Here is a 20302-nt window from a genome sequence, read left to right on the forward strand (position 1 = left end):
AACTTATTAAGAGAGAGAGAGAGAATGAATAGAGGGAGAGAGGAAGAGGGAGAGTGTGTGTGTGTGTGTGGGGGGGGGGGGGGGGGGGGGGGGGCGGGGGGGGGGGGGTGGGGGGGGACCGGGGAGATAATCACACACATTCGATTTACAACATTAATTTTGCATCCTGCAGTCCAAGCACTTCATGCCGAGGTTGCCTTTCCACAGTAACTGCGGTCTATTCTTCATTCGAATGCATCTTCTCGAGGCAAGGACATGAACTGACAATAAAAGTACAGTTTCCACCCTTGCCAAACTAGACTGGAATTATGGAGATATATTTTGGCTGGACTAACGCGTCTATGCATAGTCCAATCAAAATCGCGTAACGAAATCGGCATCCTGGGCCCCATTCCACAAAGCGATCTTAGCGCTAAGTCGGTCGTAACTCTTATTCTTTAACACTGACTAACGACAGTCGTAGCGCTAAGATCGCTTTGTGGAACGGGTCCCAGGTCGCGAACTGCCGTGCAGATTTCGGTCGATTGCAGGATTTGTAAAGTATGTGTACCGCAAACGCGGCTTCAACGGATATTTTCCAAGTATTTTCATGTTTTTAATAAAGATGCTCACGTTATTTGATGCACCTGTAAGACCAGTTTTATCAAAATGTAGATTTTGATTATTGTTCATATCGTCTTGACTGGGCGCCGCCATTTTGTTTGAAGCAAATGCAAGCGATATGAGAGGTGGAATCTGATTGGTCTATGGGAGGGAATAGAAGGGACATAACTGGTAATACCCACTGGTGGCTCTACGATCCAGCCCAGACATTCCAGCCTTGTTTGGCCAGGGTGGAAACTGGACTTTTACAATCAGATAACTCGCTTGCCTCGGGAAGATGTTCGCATGAGGCTCGCCCTTGCGTTACCGTGGTCACGAGGAGCTGAACGGTCTGTATTCCTTGTTCTGCAGAACTAAGAGAAACGCATAGGCTGCCGAAGAGTTGTCTTAGTTGACACCAAGGCCACCTGAATATCGTTAAGGTCATGCATTATATTGTATGAGTTCATTCAGATCTGAACGGAATATTTGTCTCAGATCTCGCGTAACATAAGCGAATATAACATTAATCATACAACGACTTTCCAAGAACAAAAGTATATTTGGTTCAAACGATGATATGCAAGGTTAGTTAGTACAAGAGAAGTTTAACCCGTTCCTGTTGTATTACAAGGCACTTATCCACAGGAAAGAGTCCCCATTGAGGGTTAGATGGGTCAATTCATCAGCCAAGTAAGTATTAGAATTCCTGAGAAGAAAACTTTTCAACTAATCCAACTGGCAAAACATTTCACATTCATTGAACTCCGAAAATCTCATCAATGTGTGCCTAACTCGTCTCCCTAGTGTCAAGGAAAAGAAACTGATTTCACAATAAAATATAATAAATAGACCTGGATTCCTTTATTGAACAAGCAAAACTCATTTATACTTGTCAGCATCAGAATGGAAATAATAACTTCACTACCGCTCCGTCTGAATAACTCGCCATCTTGTTTTGTGAACTAACTCATCCTACGCTATGATGGGTGGGTGATGAATGACGTCATATTCAACCGCATCCTGATTGGTTGTCTGTCTTCTCGAGTTTTACCGTGATTCATCACGAGACTGTATCCAATCTCGCAAGCCCAGACATCTGCTGAAATCCCACATCAAATACCAGCCATCTCCAGAAGCCTCTCGTATCCTCATCAATGGCATTGTTTGCAGTTGAAAGGAAAATAATTCATTTTTCTCCATGATTTAGTGCTCATTGTACAGGGAGTATCTAATTTGGAGATTTCTAGCCCGTGGCCGGATCTGACACAGTTTACTTGAAGCACAGGGTGTTTGGTAACTGGCAACCGCATCGGAGAGTATATTGACAGGGCGAATTAGAGGAACGATCTCGAATCAAATAATCTTCCACGTATCTGCCGGAGAAGATCGATTTGAATAAACTTTAATCATCCCAAGCAGCTCAACCATTCTAACAAGCAGCTTTACTTTCATAAATGTAATCTAGCTTTCGAGTAAGGTTTCTGACAGTCTGACAGTCCATGTGAGATAGCTTGTCAGTCCGTGTGTTTATAACGTCTAATGTACCTGTTTGCATGTAACTCGATGTGCTTGCGAGAAAACTCAAACAACTCATTGATTTCTCGTGTATACCAATATAATGTGGACACAGTTTATGGATAACTACTTCTTTAATACTGTAAAAAGGGACGTTTCGGTATAGGTGGAGTGAGGTGAAATAAGGTTTAACGTCGCGTCCAAGATTATTGCACTTATATAGCGACGTGCATGCACGTGTGTGTGTGTGTGTGTGGCTGCTTGTACTAGTCCGGACTGATGCCGATTTATAGTGCTAGCTCACTGAGATACCATGCCGCAGTTTAACATGAACACCCCACTCAGACACAGTATACTGACTCCGAGCCGACCAGTCCGTGTTTTAGCCCCTTAATGCCGAGCGCCAGACAGGGTAACAACAAGTACTATCTTTTAACGTCTTTTGGTATGACGCGGCCGGGGATCGAACCCCGGACCTTCCGCTCTCCGGGCAGACGCTCTACCACAAGACCACGTAGGCGGCCCGTTTTGGTATAGATCCGTATACCGTTGTCAAGCTTGTGTGTATATTGTCATCCGTCAACTTCTAAATAATGCCCATCAAACAATTCATACCAATATAAAATCCAACTACATCAACAGTCTACAGTTCACAAGTGATGATATATTTTGGTGTATGTACATTGATTTTGCCTTAGTGCAGATTGGTCCGTCTTGACTGGAAGTTAAGTTTAATCGTGTATGTATATTTCACTTAATATCCCGTTAATATATATTCCCCGAGTGAGTTAGTTAGGTTTGACGCCGCTTTGAGAGTATCGCAGTAGGAGGAGAGCCCAAAGTGATGCAGGTCCTAGAAACGTATCACTTCGGTGAAACCCAGGAGCAAGGGGAATCTGGGTTTTGAACCAATGATCATACGATTCTGGGTATGTGCACCAAAGATGACGTAAAATGCACTATTAACTACCATTTCATTTGTTACTATAATTGATTTAATAACACACCTTGTCTTTTTAATGTATGTCCATCATCTACGAAAATCAAATCCGATGACCGATCAGATTCCATGTTTGTTCAGGTGAACACTTGGCTTGCCTTTGCATGTGTTTGTGCCACCATTTGGGCAGGATACGTTCACCTTTCCCCGAACACCTGGTTTATCACTATCTGATCGTTGTTATTTAACACATGTTCATGATATAGTCGGACAATGGGCTCTTTCAGCACAGATTTGTGCCTTCTGCTCTTGGTAAAGGAAACTAGTACCATTTATTACCTGAATCCCAGAAACATGTAAATCACGTCACATCTTTATCGGCTTAAACACCTGAATCCCAGAAACTTGTAAATCACGTCACACTATTATCGCCTTAAACACCTGAATCCCAGAAACTTGTAAATCACGTCACACTATTATCGGCTTAAACACCTGAATCCCAGAAACATGTAAATCACGTCACATCATTATCGGCTTAAACACCAGAATCCCAGAAACATGTAAATCACGTCACACTATTATCGGCTTAAACACCTGAATCCAAGAATCATGTAAATCACGTCACATCATTATCGGCTTAAACACCTGAATCCCAGAAACATGTAAATCACGTCACACTATTATCGGCTTAAACACCTGAATCCCAGAAACATGTAAATCACGTCACATCATTATCGCCTTAAACACCTGAATCCCAGAAACTTGTAAATCACGTCACACTATTATCGGCTTGAACACCTGAATCCCAGAAACATGTAAATCACGTCACACTATTATCGGCTTAAAAACCTGAATCCCAGAAACATGTAAATCACTTCACACTATTATCAGCTTAAACACCTGAATCCCAGAAACATGTAAATCACGTCACATCATTATCGGCTTAAACACCTGAATCCCAGAAACATGTAAATCACGTCACATCATTATCGGCTTAAACACCTGAATCCCAGAAACATGTAAATCACGTCACATCATTATCGGCTTGAACACCTGAATCCCAGAAACACGTTTGTTGTTTAACACCGTACTCAGCAATATTCCAGCTATATGACGGCGGTCTGTAAATAATCGGATCTGGACCAGACAATCCAGTGACTGACATCAATAACATCTATCTACGCTACTGGGATACGATGACATCTATCGACCGAGTCAAATGTAATTTGATAACCGAAGTTATTATATTTCTCCCAGGGATATCTACTTGCACGCAATTAGTTTCCGTTTTCCATTTGCTTGTAACGAAATAGTTGATAAACAGATCATGTGGTATTCGGTGCGTTTCTTCTTTTAATTACGATACAAACCAAGCCACACATGGAAAAAAAATCCAAGACATGCCTACGACTTTGTTGATATTCTCCAAGGAATTAATTTGACACAAGGCCATATATTCTATGAATCCATAACGAAGATACAGTTATCTGCGCAGATAGTTGCTTTAAGCTTTTCAGTCGGCTGAGCAAGTTTTTTGTTTAACAGCTACAATTAAATTGTGTTAAGCCCAATGAGATTGTGTTAAGCCCAATGAGATTGTGTTAAGCCCATCCCGAATGACACAGAGGCCTGTGAAGTACATTGTTAAAAATTCATCAAGTTCAATAAGCAAAACGTCACTTCAAACGCGAGCTAAGTAATTAGGTTAAGAAGTTATTATAAGTAATAAAAACAACTTCTACAGAACCTGGCTTATGCGTTTAATCAAATCCAATGTTAACGGGGAACAAAAACTCAGGAAATGTCTATTTCGTCCATGTCCATTTCATTATGTTTATTAACATGGGGAAAATGCGGACGTGGATGCTATGTATCCCATTTTAAGTATGATGATGCTGTGGGATACATGTGTTTACATTTCTTGAATGTGTTCAGTATTACAATAATTGTTATGAATAAAATAAAAAATTATTCATAAAAAGTAATAATAATAAAAAATTAAAAAATTGAAAAACATGGGGAAAATGTACAAAGTTTGGCAAATATTTGGTCACGTTTAATGCCACATATTCAGTATTGGAAATTGTGACATCAACAATCCATATTCCAAAAGGTAAACAACGTAATACAGTTAACACATGTGGCTTAATCTATACACAGAAGTAGTGCATGGACATATCTAAGATATACACTCAAGTATGACATTTTCAGTTACCAATAACACCACAGATGTTTCTCTAGGTAAGGCAGTCATCTTACCTTCGTCGTATGCCTTACCCCTCTGTAGAGCTTGGTGATTGAACCCTATTTTATAGAGACCATTTTGTGTGTATGCTCTCATCAGCCATCATGGGTACTTATTGCCAGTTCTTTCTGTTTAACATGCAGCGACACTGCCAGCAATTTCACTTTACCCATCACTTACAATGTAAATATCTATGATTTTACACGTATATATCCTTGCATTCTAGCAACTGGTAAACTATTATTCCTACTAAACTTCACTCATTACACCTTTATCATCAATGATTCGGTCAACTAAATTATATAATTCAGTCTTGATAGCTCCACTGAAGTTCGCAATAACAACTTTACCGTAGTTATATCAGTAAATGAGATTATCTGTCGTAGCTAGAATAGGTATAAATACGGACGACAGACAGTCACAAATCGTTCTGTGGCTGTCTAATGAGCTGACTGTTTATTCACTCAGGACTTGTGTTGTTGTGTGGGTTGGTCGTGTACAGTCGTACCTATGCTAAGCGAGCGGATTCCACAACTCTCGTTTTAATATGTTTACCATAAAATGTTGACAACCCATATTGGTAACGACAACTACCGTTGAAAAGTGCCGCTCGAATAAACCGATGGAATTAAGACTAATGTGCAGAGAACTAATATTCTAATTTCAATAGTGGACTTTGTTACATTCCAGGTCAATGTCCATGTAAGGAAAACGAGGTTTGTTGGTTCAACAAGGCTCACTTTCCAATAAAAGCAACAAAACCCAATTCCACAATCATAAGAAATATCCATTGTCCATGTGCGATTCCGACTATATCATGAGCATGTGTTTATAAATCACTATCAAATATTGATGATACCAGATGTTCGCGAAAAGGTGAGCGTAACCTGCCCCACCGGTGGCAAACATATCCAAACACATGCAAAGGCAAATCAATTGTTCACCTGAAAAAACACGGGAACATGTGATACAAATCAAAATAGGTAATTGCATCTTACATAATTTTTGGAACTGATACGTCAAATTTGGAAAGGTCCTCCACATGCCTATCATAACACATTTTGAAATCTTTACTTTGGCCTTAAATGCTGTGACCTTTATCAAACAACCTTGATCAAACAAGCATCCAAAGGACCCATACTTAAGACATCAAGTTAAATTATCTTGGCATATTGGTCCTCAGTCTATTCATGATTTGGAAGTTGACATATGGAAGCGGACATGAGTGCCGTTACTCAAACAGTGTTATTGTAAATAGATGATACTTTCTTCTGCGACGATCAAAAGATCATCTACATAGATTACCATCTATGTAGATGAAGGTATCTACGTAGATGACATGTTTTGGTGAAATGTGGCACTAATACGCTTCCATATTTTAATTCATATCACCACAGTTCTGTACACAACTTATTAGACTGCTTGACAACGGTATAAGGATCTGTACCGAAACGTCGCTTTTTACAGTATTAAAGAAGTTGTTATCCATAAAACTGTCATCAGTCAACTTCTAAGTAATGCCTATCAAACAATGTATTCTCATTAGTATCAACTGAAAACATGGTTTCAGAATAATGAATGGCCCACTCTTTCGAGTGGAAGAACTTTTACAAATAAGAATGACAACGATTTGATTACTTCTCCAAATACGACCAGCTCTGTGGTGCGTCAGATCTCGTACGTCAGACTCCAAGAAATATCATTTCTTCTGCCAGACATGGGAACTTGCGTCTTAAAATATTTTTCAAATATCAATTGAAAAGAAATTTACACTGGAAAACTAATCAGCTTTTCCGAGAGGATATGTGAGCTTTTAAACATAAACACCTTCACTTTTGCTCAATAATTCATTCCGAATGATGCATACAGATCATATATTTGCTGTTTTTTCAAGCTCACATGCACATACATGTATATCTTTGCACAAGGAAATGTGTAACTGTGTCTCACCTTAAAAAGGCTTATCGTTTTATTGGTGTCGGGGAAAACATGACATGAACGTAATATTCCGAGGACGTTTGAAGAACACGTTCCAGTAAAAAAACATCCATACGACGTTACACAACACAGCAGTTTCTGAGATGAAGAAATTTTGTTTTTGCAATATCGTCAGCGATGACCCAAGTTGGTTGCCGATTTCAACTGACAGATGTAACTTTAATATTCATTATTATTACACATGGTGTAAAATTTGTGCGCCTTGCGAGACCTGAGATTGATAGTCTTAAACATATTTTTTCGATTTCAAGGAAATCAACCAAATGTGTTTGTTTTGGTTTTTTTATGGGAAGATGATGACTTCGTTATTATCAAAATGGTTTGCCATCATAATGAGGAAAGCTCAAACGGGAAAGAGGACGAGTGATAGGTTTACCCCATGTTGATAGGATTTGTCCTACCCGTGAAGATCCAGGTTAGAGTCGGTCTTCAGCAACACATGCTTGCCGTGAAAGGCGACTATGCTTGTCGTAAGTGTCAACTAACGGGATCGGGTGGTCAGGCTCGCTGACATAGTTGATGCATGTCATCGTATCCCAATTTGGTGGATGGATGCTGGTAATGTCGGTCACTAGATTGTCTGGTCCAGACTCAATTAATTACAGACCGCCGTCATGTAGCTGAGTGCGGCGTTAAACTAAAAAACAAACAGAGGATTTGTAGGAACGAGTTTCACTACTTGTTTGAGTGCGCATATTAGGAAATAGATCGTCAACGCTTCCATAAAAATATTATTATGTGAAGTTTATTTTCAAGAAACTACAATAATTATGTGTTACTTCTTAGTGTTAAGAAATGGCAGATTTGTCTCTTGTGTACTTCAAAATTCAAATGAACACTCTCTTACCACATAAATTAATTGCTATGTAGTTGCACCATTCTTAAACCAAATCTCACCTCACCTCACTAAACGTCTCCATATAACCATATATATGAACATGTTTGAAGAGTTTCTCAATAAAAATACTCAAGTTGATCTAATTATGATAACAATTAACAAGTTCAATGTGAAACCCGTTTGCTAAACAACGCTGAAATTAATACACTAAAAAGGAATCTCATGTAGATCACATACCCAAAAGAACACTCTTAACAACAACGTAAGAGTATAATAATAATAATAATAATAATAATAATAATACATTCCACAGTAATACGAGCCAAGGATGTGGGACATTATCTCAATGTCGGTGTTGATTTTGTTGATTGTTCTGTACTGCTGGACGGTACAAAAAAGAGTGTCAACCAAGCGAAGTGCCATATCAAATCGGCCCAGATTAGTTTTTAAAGGAGAGGCTAACTGAACGACCACTGCATCGAGTTTATGTGCAGTTTGTTGAGAAGATCAGCAGTCCTGCAGAGTCCTTCGCTTGGATGAAGTCGTCAGGCCTGAAAAGTGAAACAGAAGGCTTTCTGTTTGCTGCTCAGGACCAGTCACTTCCCACTCGAAACCGTCAATGTGTGATTTTTCATCAAAATGTAAATATGAAATGTAAATTATGTGATGAATTTAATGAGACTGTCCAACACATTGTCAGTGGATGCCCAGCTTTGGCACAAAAACAGTATCTGAAGCGACATGATGGGGTGGCTCGATCCTTTTATTACCATCTTCGCCATGCTTGTGGTTTTGACACAGAGGTCCAGCCATGGTACGACCCGGAATATGTAGAGGGCGTCATGGAAAATGATAAATACAAAATCCTTTGGAATAGGCCCTTATACAGCCTCAGACATATCCAGGTGAACAAACCTGATCTTGCCCTTTTTGATAAATCCAATGAAATCATTTATATCATTGAATTTTCTATCCCTTTTGACAGTATTGTGATTGACAAGATTGAGGAAAAACATGGCAAATATGCGGACCTCGCTTTCGAAATGTCACGCTTGCATCCCAAGTAACAAGTTGTCCGACTCCCCATTGTCTTCACATTCTGCGAAAAGTTCTGGGTGGGTTTGACTAGGCAGCGCTTCCTGGGAGAAGTCCCATTCGCTGCCTGGGCTGCGTGTAGAGGGGGCAAGGGCCCTGAGCTGATGATGAGCCTAACCAGCCTGACTGTGTCAGGATCACCCAAACCCTCTTTGCTGCATTTTTTAATCTGTAAATAATAATATTGATGTCAAGACTCATGATGAAAACAAGGCATTCCACAGTTTTCGTAAACGAGCCAAGGATGTGGGACATAATCTCAATGTCAGTGTTGATTTTGTTGATGGTTTTGTACTGCTGGACGGTACAGAAATGAGTGTGAACCACCTAAAGTGTCATATCAAATCGGCCCAGACTCAGTTTTTCAAGGAGAGGCTAACTGAACGACCACTGCATCGAGTTCATGTGCAGTTTGTTGAGAGGGTAGGCAACACTGCAGAGTCCTTCGCTTGGCCGGAAGCGGCTGGCCGGAAATGTGAAACAGAAGGCTTTCTGTTTGCTGCTCAGGATCAGTCACTTCACACTCAAAACCATAAATGTGTGATTTTGCATCAAAATGTAATAAATATGAAATGTAAATTATGTAATGAATTTAATGAGACTGTCCAGCACATTGTCAGTGGATGCCCAGCTTTGGCACAAACACAGTTTCTTAAGCGACATGATGGAGTGGCTCGATCATTTTATTACTGTCCTTGCCATGCTTGTGGTTTTGGACCAGAATATGTAGAGGGCGACATGGAAAATGATAAATACAAACTTCTTTGGAATAGGCCCATTTACAGCCTCAGACGTACCCAGACGTATCCAGACCAATACACCTGATCTTGTACTTTTTGATAAATCCAATGAAATCATTTATATTATCGGATGTACTGTCCCTTTTGATTGTGATTGACAAGATTGAGGCAAAATATGGCAAATATACAGATCTAGCTTTCGAAATGTCACGCTTGCATCCCAAGTACCAAGTTGTCCGACTCCCCATTGTTCTCGGTGCCTTAGGTTTGGTACCTCCCAATCTGTTGTCTGATACCGGGAGTGTACCCGGGTTTGCTACCAGGAATACAGACCTTCTGACAATCTAGGTAATGCAGAAGGCTGCAGTGTTGGGGAGTCTTCACATTCTTCGAAAAGTTCTCGGTTGGTATGAGAAGGCGCGTTTCCTGGGACAAGTCCCATTCGCTGTCTGGGCTGCCTGTAGAGGGGGCAAGGGCCCTGAGCTGATGATGAGCCTAACCAGCCTGACTGTGCCAGGATCACCCAAACCCTCATTGCTGAAAAACAATTTTAATGTATACATAAAAATGAAAAAGAATAAAAAGAAGAAGAGGAAGCACGACGTTAAGGTAAATGTACTATGTCTTGTCTTAAGTTCACCTGCTGGCTTTGAAGGCGTGTAATGTCCCGTTACCTCTCCTGCGTGACGTACTAAATGAATTTCTCACTCCTTTAAGCATTTAGACAGGGATATCTAACCAAATGCCTCGTTATGCGAAGTGCCGTAAGTGGCAGTAAGTTGTCACAGCGCGATAACCCTATACTATTGATTTGCCCGCTAACTGGCAGCTGCCTCACAATCATATTACACAGGCACTCAACCCTCCCTTCAAATTTCGTTTCCAGGTTACAGAAACTAATTTCCGAAAAAGCTCTTTTTAGATGAAGTAAATATTCTCACAAATTTGGACATCGATTCCGGGTTCGCCATTTCGTGGATGATACCAAAAGTGCAACTGGCTGGCGAATCCCGGCACTTCCGCGGCTATTTGCTACTCGGAAATGGAACACCTCCGAAAAGAGCTCCAAACATGGTATGTCACGGCTGTCTCTGATCGATGCCATTTCATTACGTGTCCATGTCGGTAAGTAGCGTCACGGCTCCAGACAGCGAAACATCGCTACCTCGCAGAACGTAAGCAACGCACTCACCTTTCCGCTCTTTCGAAAGGTTCAGTGACACTTAAAATAGGACGTGTTGATAGAATAACAAAACCCCGCCTTCAGCAAGAGATTAGTCTGGAGTGTAGCATCGCCGCATGCTGCCAGTCTAACGTACCATTCTTATACATATACGTCTTGGTAGTTCTTGGGAGATTATTTCGAAGAAGATCATCATACCATATATTTTAATAAAGGCTTAAGGAATTGAGCATAGTATCCGTACTTCTTGGAAGCCACTATCATCGAAAGTTTCAACATGTTGCTAAATCAGTTGTTCAGGGCTTACAAAGTATGAATTAACTTTACCAAGAATGAGGTAAATGGAAGTTTTCAAGTGAGTTAGTGAGTGTAATAAGTATAATGTTTAATGCGAGGGTCATTTTCCATGTATATCACGAAGACGTGTAAATAATCGAGCCCGATTTTTGACTTGTAGCGTATGTTCTCGTGTTTTAAAAGTGAACAATTGACTTGCCTTTGCATGTGTTTGTGACGGTGCCACGTTTTCGCGAAAATTTGTCATCATCACTTTTTGATAGTGATTCATAAACACATGTTCATGATATAGTCGGACAATGATCTCTTTCAGCACAGATTTGTGCCTTCTGCTCTTGGTCAAAGGAAACTGGCACCATTTAAACACCTGAATCCCAGAAACATTTATAATACGCCACTCCATTGTTCAATGGACAGAAATTTCTTATGAATATTGAAAGGGTTAACTTTTGTCGCTTTTATTAATAACGGACTGGATGCAGCAGCATTCAAATTACGGTCCATTAAACATGACTTCTATATCAAGTTACATTATTCCTCCACATCAATATATTTTGATTGTAACACTTCTGGTTTAGTACCAAGTACAAATTAGTTTAGATTGTATATTCATATGTAAGTGCCTTGGATACAATTATTAAAACATTCCTGATACCAAGGTTACATTGTAACTATCAATCTATATACATTTGCCGCTATGTTGAATCTGCTGCTGTTGTACAATTAATGTTTCTGATTAATAAGTGACGTATTTAAGGTTACAATGCCATGATGCCATTAAAATCGGATGCTCTATTTCATCTACCGACAGAGCAAAACTGTTCACAAAACTGAACTCAACTCAACTCAACTCAAAACAAAAGGATCGCGTCCTAATGATACTTAACCTCGGCTGTCGTTTCGTAAAAAAGAATTCTGTGATTTTTTCAAACATGATGGGAGTGCCCATTGATTCTTGCCCAATGTCTTTTCTCTGTGCAGTGCAGTAAGTCAGTTATACCACAGCGTGTCAGCTTGATGTGGGAGGAAAGATTGCATGTCTTAGACGTTTATCAATTTGGTGACACTCACGGGTATTGTGCTGACAAACCTAGAAACGTTACTGGAGCTACCCTGGGACTCGAACCCATCCCTTGAGGTACCCTTAGGGACGCATCTCTACCCAACGTATTGTTGCGCTTTAAACGACTGGCACCCTTGCCCCAAGTGCCGTGCCTGAACTGGTATACGTTGACATCAATGTTGGATACATTGAAACACTTCAACGAAGATACACAAATCACATTTTACCTTCCCACATTGTTATATTATATAAATTCCACAACGCCATCATGTTTTAGTATTGACATATCACGCTTCTTATGACGACAAAAGTAATGTCTGATGCAGTTCCCTACTTGGGGACCCGTGAAGATCCGGGGTAGAATAGGTCTTCAGCAACCCATGCTTGCCGTAAAAGGTGACTCTGCTTGTCGTAAAAGGCGACTAACGGGATCGGGTGGTCAGGCTCGCTGACTCGGTTGATGCATGTCATCGATCCCAATTGCGTGGATCGATGCTCATGATATTAATCACCGGATTGTCTGACCAGACTCGATTATTTACAGAGCTGGAATAGCTGGAATATTGCTGAGTGCGGCGTTAAACAACAAAGCAACCAACCAACCAACCCTACTCGGGGCATGCTGTCGGGTGAACACCTACTTTGCCTTTGCATGTGTTTGTTGCAGGTGCAACCGATTGGGCAGGATACGCTCACCTTTTCGCGAACACCTGGTATCATCAATATATAATAACTATATACTTATGATATACAGGTAGTCGAAATCGTACAGTGGATCGGACTATATAGAAGTTATTTTCTTACGGAACAGTTTTTGTCGCTTTTATCTTTTGTGTAACGCTTTTCATCCTTTATGTAACCTCCCGTGAAGATTCTGGGAGAGAATAGGTCTTCAGCAACCCATGCTTGTCATTAGAGGCGACTAAAGGGATCGGGTGGTCAGGCTAGCTGACTTGGTTGATGCATGTCATCGTATCCTAATTGCGAAGATCGATGCTCGTGATGTAAATCACTTAACTGTCTGGTCCAGACTCGATTATTTACGGGTCGCCGTCATATAGCTAGAATATTACTGCGTGCGGCATTAAACGACAAACAAACAAACTTTATGTAACCAAGAACTAATCTCATTCCCGATCACTGGTTTTCATGATGGCCTATCGATGATGAAGACCTGTTGCTGAAACTCTTTCGACAGAATTTCTGTCGGTGTTTGTAGAAGGAAAAAAACTGTTAAAACTAGATATAATTCCAAGTATATCCGGTCTGGCAGCCCAGCGTGACATTAAACTGGAAATGATATATCTGAAGCGCTGGAGCAAAAGCTTTTAGCTGCTTAGAAACTGATTTCTTCTGCGTAATTCGTCAACCACGCGTTAAAGTAAATGTTTTGTTTTCATCAAATAGAATGTCACAGCCCGAGACTTTAATTCCTGTCCTAGGAACGGCCATTAAAAGGGTAGTTTGGTCGCATGGAGAAGCTATGGGGGTTCATAAACTTTAAGCAATATGGCCACTGAAACGAAAGAAGAGGGCTCTCTGGCCTTATTCGGTTATCAGATAGGGGCATTAAGCTCTTGACGGCGTTGCATTGGGCAAAATGTCAATTACCACCGTTTCACACCTCTAACTGCGTTGAAATCTCTAATGACTGGTTAGAAAACCTTGAGCCTTTCTTCACAAGACGCTCAATAACATCCGGGATATGGCTTTCTGTGGAATCAGATTGTAAGAGTCTCTTGGACTCACCAATGGAATGGGAGCTTTTTGAAGGAACTTGTTGGCATCAGAGATGAACCGCCTGCCGAGAACATCCCACTCACGGTAGCGCCGACTTATCAACTGAGAAAGGTCAATCCTGGAACGAAGCGTTGTACTCCGTGTTGTGGGATGCTGTAGGGGTCGTGTAGGTGCAGCAGATGCAATAACGTGAGTTAGATTGGATTCCGTTATTCATGTAAATATTCTGTGACTGTTGAAGTGTTCAGGGATTCTTGTCGTGTGAAGCTTATGTGAGGATCAATCTTTCATTCAAGGGGATCATAGACTAAACCAAACTTCATTTTCAGGACCCCCCCCCCCCCCTCCCCTCCACACACACACACACACACACACACACACACACACAGACACACACACAAGCACACACACGCACGCACGCACGCACGCACGCACGCACGCATGCACGCACTCCTACCATCATCCTTGTATTCCCGGTTCGCACATATTATGTTTCCCGGTTTGTCAGCACCATACCCATGTTTTTCACCAAAGTGGTATACGTCTCAGACCTGCATCACCCGCTCTTTATTCCCACAAGGTGGAAAACTGTTCAATGCGACGTCAAACCCAAACCAAACCACCGCCATCCTTTTATCGTACGATTGACAAATGTGTGAATTATCATGAGGAGGCCTCTTCTTCAGCTTCTTCACCATCACTTGGGGTTTGTATCCAGTACGTTCCTCCACGTTTTGGAAGTTTGTATCGACTTTTGTATCGAGATTAGGTATTTTGTTCTGCTTCAGCTACATTTTTTTTGTATTTAGTTGACAAGTTGAAGAATACACAGAGTATTTACCAATATAAAATAAAGATTTGAAACCCTTGATATTCGGGGATATTAGTTTTTTGTTTGTCGTTTAACGCCGCACTCAGCTATATTCCACCTTTATGACAGCGGTCTGTAAATAATCGAATCTGGACCAGCCAATCCACTGATTGACATCATGAGCATCGATCTACGCAATTAGGATACGATGATATGCATCAACCAAGTCAGCGAGCCTAACCACCCGATCCCGTTGGTCGCCTCTTACGACAAGCATGGGTTGCTGAAGACCCTGGAATCTGCACAGGTCGGGATGTTAGTAATTCCTATATTTGATAAATATACATACTTTAAAACATATCATACACTATCAAGTCATCGTGTGTGTGGGTGTGCGTGCGTGTGTGTGTGTGTGTGTGTGTGTGTGTGTGTAGGGGAGGGGGGGGGGGGGGGGGGGTCCTGAAAATGAAGTTTGGTTTCGTCTATGATCACCTTGAATGAAAGATTGATCTCCACATAAGCTTTAATCTTTCTTTACCAATCATTGAGTTGTTTTATATTGACTTTCATTAACTTCTTTTCAAAAGTCCGTCTCATATAATTCTTGGAGGGGCATAAAACTGCTAAATAAAACAATATTTGGAATAACACTGAATGCGTGTTAGGAAACAATTATCCTACACAGGCTTCGCTGGGATTGCGCCGTGACTTGGAACACGGCTGTGTTTGTACACCCAAGCCATACCAGTAGAAGTCTGACCTCACGTAACTATTTAGCTGCTCAACTATCTCCGTCAATCTCAGCGCGGTGCCGATCTAATCACGACCTTTCTAAATGAAACCCATGAAAGAATCATTTATTTCCTTCTTCCTATTTTCCGGACAGATTAGACGGAACCGAGGCTGAGTGAGTTCCATGAGATTACTGTCTTCGCTCCCTTAACGAAGATCGCCTTCTGTAGAATTAACACTACACTCGTTTCACGGGTATGGATTTACGGTGCCGCCCTGATGTGACGCAACGACAAGTAGAAATGATGCAAATTTGCATATTAATGAAACAGCTGGGATGAATTGGAATCGAGGTTATTTTTTCGTCCTGCTACTAATTCATGGGATGTTATGCGCAATAAAAACGTCGATGAAACGTTGCTATTGATGTGGGTCGAACTTTGGAATTATTTGTATGGAGTGAGATGGGTTTAACTCTTTGAACAGTATTTGTCGGTGTTATTTTTATTCAGTTTTTCGCCACGTGTCCGCTTGATTTGGGAGATATGTCTAAAGTGACGCTGGTCGCGATCTTAGACATTTACTTTTTTCATAAAATCTATGTTCGGAAGAGGTGCTTGCAAACTAGGGGGTTTGTGAAAAGTAAGGAAGAGAATCTTGAAAGTGGTTCAGGGAGTTTTTTGGATTTAACGCCGCTTTGAACATTATACCATTTACATAACGGCATGTCTGTTTGAAGTGGGAGGAAAGCCTGAAGTGATGCAGGTCTCAGATGTACCCTCCTGTGAACCCAATGACAAAATAAGATACATAATCAGGTCGAACTGAGATTCGAACACAAGATCATAGGTTTCTGGCGTGACCAAGGGACGCAACTCTGCACAGCGAATTGCGGCGCCTTAGACGAGTAGACCACCCGTGCGCCGTGTTGTTATGAAGAGGAAGACGGACTTGCAGTCAAGTCGATGTGGAAATCACTGTTTTAATCAATACCCTATTTTTAAAAATGTTTAGAATAATTTTTATCTGTCATATACAATGTTAAAATTAGTTACTGCACACAGATCACAACGATCGCAAATATTAGCCGCATAAGAGATAGTAGAAGAAAATGGATCCATTTGTGAAGTCTTTGCGAGTTGAGTGATGATGTCTAAGTAGCATACAGCATCTGACGTTCGATTTAATGGTGTTTCCGTGAAGGTTTATGTCCAAATCAAACGAAAAACTGTCAGGGACCGAATTTGCTGTTAAATATTCGTTTTATTATTAGAAATTCATTTTACAAACTTCATTTAACAAAGAGCAAATGTAAATTACACAACCATCGAACAATCAGCAGGTCGCAGTGGTAACACTCAAGACTCGAGACACTTAATCAATATCATGTATTTTTAAATGGTCATAAACAAAATGCACTCAACGAAACTGTAACACTCATCACAGCACCAACAGAACCGCTCCCATTTTGATGACTGTGGTGCTCTCAAAGACATGCATCCTTCAGGCATGACAACAAACCACGTGACCAGAAGCCCGCATGACCTTGGGTTTCCATACAGGTCTCGCTGTCAAAATACATCAGCTCTCGCGCCGCCGACCATCGGGTCAATTACGGATTTCTCGAACATTGATTCAAACATCCGTGACTCACTTGGAGAAAAAAAACTCCAGACAAGTTATATTGGCTAGACGCGTTTATTATACCCATGTTAGATAGTGTTGATAAATTCACGAATCATACGAGAGGGTCAAAATGGAGAGTTCTGGCAAGGATCGAATGATAAATTTTTACGGCTTAGCTATTAAGAAAGCATGTTTCTATAAAATATTTCATTTGTATAAAACACTTTTTCTGTTTGCACGCAGATGGTTGTACTAGTTGATAGTTATATGATATTATTTCAAGCCAGAAGGACAACCATTTCGTAATGCTGTTGACCGCCTCCGTGGTCTAGTGGTAGAGCGTCCGCCCGGAGAGCGGCAGGTCCGGGGTTCGTTCCATGGCCGCGTCATACCAAAAGACGTTAAAAGATGGTACTTGTTGTTACCCTGTCTGGCGCTCGGCATTAAGGGGCTGAAACAAGGACTGGTCGGCTCGGAGTCAGTATACTGTGTCTGAGTTGGGTATTCAGGTTAAACTGCGGCATGGTATCTCAGTGAGCTAACACTATAAATCGGCATCAGTCCGGACTAGTACAAGCAGCCACACATACACACACACGCGCATCCACGTCGCCATATAAGTGCAATGGTTCATTCGTCACGTATAATTCCCGGGTTCGATTCCCCAAGGCGGTATACCGTGTGAATCAAGTTTTTGGTTTGATATTGATGAATCATTTGAAAGACTTTACGCTTTCTCATATTTCCGGTTGTCTTGAGACTTGTAAGGCGGAATAAGACCAGTAGTATTAATTTCACTGGTCATAAGAAGAAAATGAGTACCAGCATCACAATATACGTCCCGACGAATTGTGTGCCACTAAACTCGACTTTGTGGATAGTGGGTCAAAGTATTAAACACTGGTTTGTTGTTATGGGCTCCATCACCGACAGTGAGTGGGTGAGTATGGTTTTACGCCGCTTTTAGCAATATTCCAGCAATATCGCGGCGGGGGACACCAGAAATGGGCTTCACACAATGTACCCATGTCAGGAATCGAGCCCGGGTCTTTGGCGTGACGAGCGAACGCTTTAACCACTAGTCTACCCGACCGCCCCCCATCACCGACAGGCCGTCGTCAAATATTCAAAGCAAAAAAGGTTAGGAATCCTAAATATATTTTGGGGATAGTTCTGTAATGTAAACAGCGCATGATTTCATACAAATATCCCCAAAAATACCCCTAACTTGTTTTTGTACAAATTATACATGCAGTTGGACATTGTCTGCCTACATACAAAACATCCCTTCGCGTACCGCTGACCAATTAGACCAAACAGTAATTGACATATTTTAACTTGTGTTTAAGAAACAAGAATGAGTGAGTGAGTGAGTTGGGTTAAACGCCGCTTTTAACAGTATTCCAGTTATATCACGGCGTGTCAGCTTAATGTGGGAGTGCCCGAAGCCCGAAGTGATGCAGGTCTCAGACGTTTACCACTTCGGTGAAACCCACGAGCATGGGTATGGTGCTGACAAACCTAGAAACATAATCGGAGCGAACCGGGATTCGAACCCACAATCATAGGTTTCTGGCGTGCCCAAGGGACGCAACTCTGCACAGCGAATCGCGGCGCCTAAGACGACTGGGCCACCCGTGCCCCCTTAACAAACAAGATAATGATAATACCGTACGTGCGTGCGTGCGTGCGTGCGTGGTGGGTGGCTGGGTGCGTGCGTGCGTGCGTTCGTGCGTGGGTGGGTGTTAGGGAAGGGGTCACTTTTACTTTTGTTTTATCCTCAATCATAACGTTTACAAACAAAGTAGTAAACATCCCAAGTCCTGCATCACTTTCCTCCCGCATCAAGCCGACACGCTGTGATGTAACTGGACTGCAATACCAATTCACTCCTAAACCACGAATAGTGAATCCTTGATCCTCTCAATAAAATGTTACAAGTGTATGCATACATAAGTAAAAGGGCTAGATGAAATAAATATGTATTTCCTCTATAACCCTTCCTTACACGTTATTTATCGTCATTCTCGACTGTTTATATACGAGTAAGCCATACACACCAAGCTAAGGAGATGAGATAACGTTTCAGTCCAACTGAGCTATGATCTGCCGTCGTCTTAGTGTCGGGACACGACATGGAAATTCAATAAAGATTTTCATGTTTCATATCCCCCGGAATCATTCGAGAGCGAACAAATTGTTCCCGATTCTATGGCTGGTTTCCAATTCGCCCTTCGCCTTTGTTTGACATCGTCCGTTCTGAGTCCATCGTCGCTTGTTTGATTGCACACTGTAAAGCAGGCGCTTCGAAGCCGTTAACGTTAATAAAGAGAAAACTTCAGAACATTGGAATTATTTGAGTTTGCGTTGAGAAAAAAGTGTATAAAGACAGAAGTTTACAAATGAAATTAGCTGTTTTTGTAGTTCGGGATCAAAGATGAATTACATCGTTGTAGGTCTATGGTTTCAGGAGCATTGTCGGGAAACGGTTGAAGATGAAACGATGGTTGATGGACAAGGTTGGTAATCATTTTGACTAAAGAATTCAATATTTATTGATTAGCTAAATCAATAAGACATGACACAGTGTAAGGGGACGCGATCAATGTAAGTGGCGTTATCCGAGTCATATATGGTAATGATCTTGCTGTCAATTAACTCTCTGAAGCCACGCCCACGTTCACGCCCACTTCTCAATTCGTGTGATTGAGTATCTGTCTAATTTGATGACGGTTTAATTGTACAGAAGAGGAGGAGGCTTTTCTGCCAATACTCGTTCCGGTGTGAGTAATGTTGCCCTTTACACTGACACTTCGTTAGTCCTGATCGCTTAAGTTGCTTTTAAACGCACAAACGCACAAACGCACACACACACGCACACGCGCGCACGCACA

This window comes from Haliotis rufescens, unplaced genomic scaffold (assembly GCF_023055435.1).
Source record: "Haliotis rufescens isolate VD_foot unplaced genomic scaffold, xgHalRufe1.0.p SCAF_7, whole genome shotgun sequence".
NCBI classification, from domain to species: Eukaryota; Metazoa; Mollusca; class Gastropoda; order Lepetellida; family Haliotidae; genus Haliotis; species Haliotis rufescens.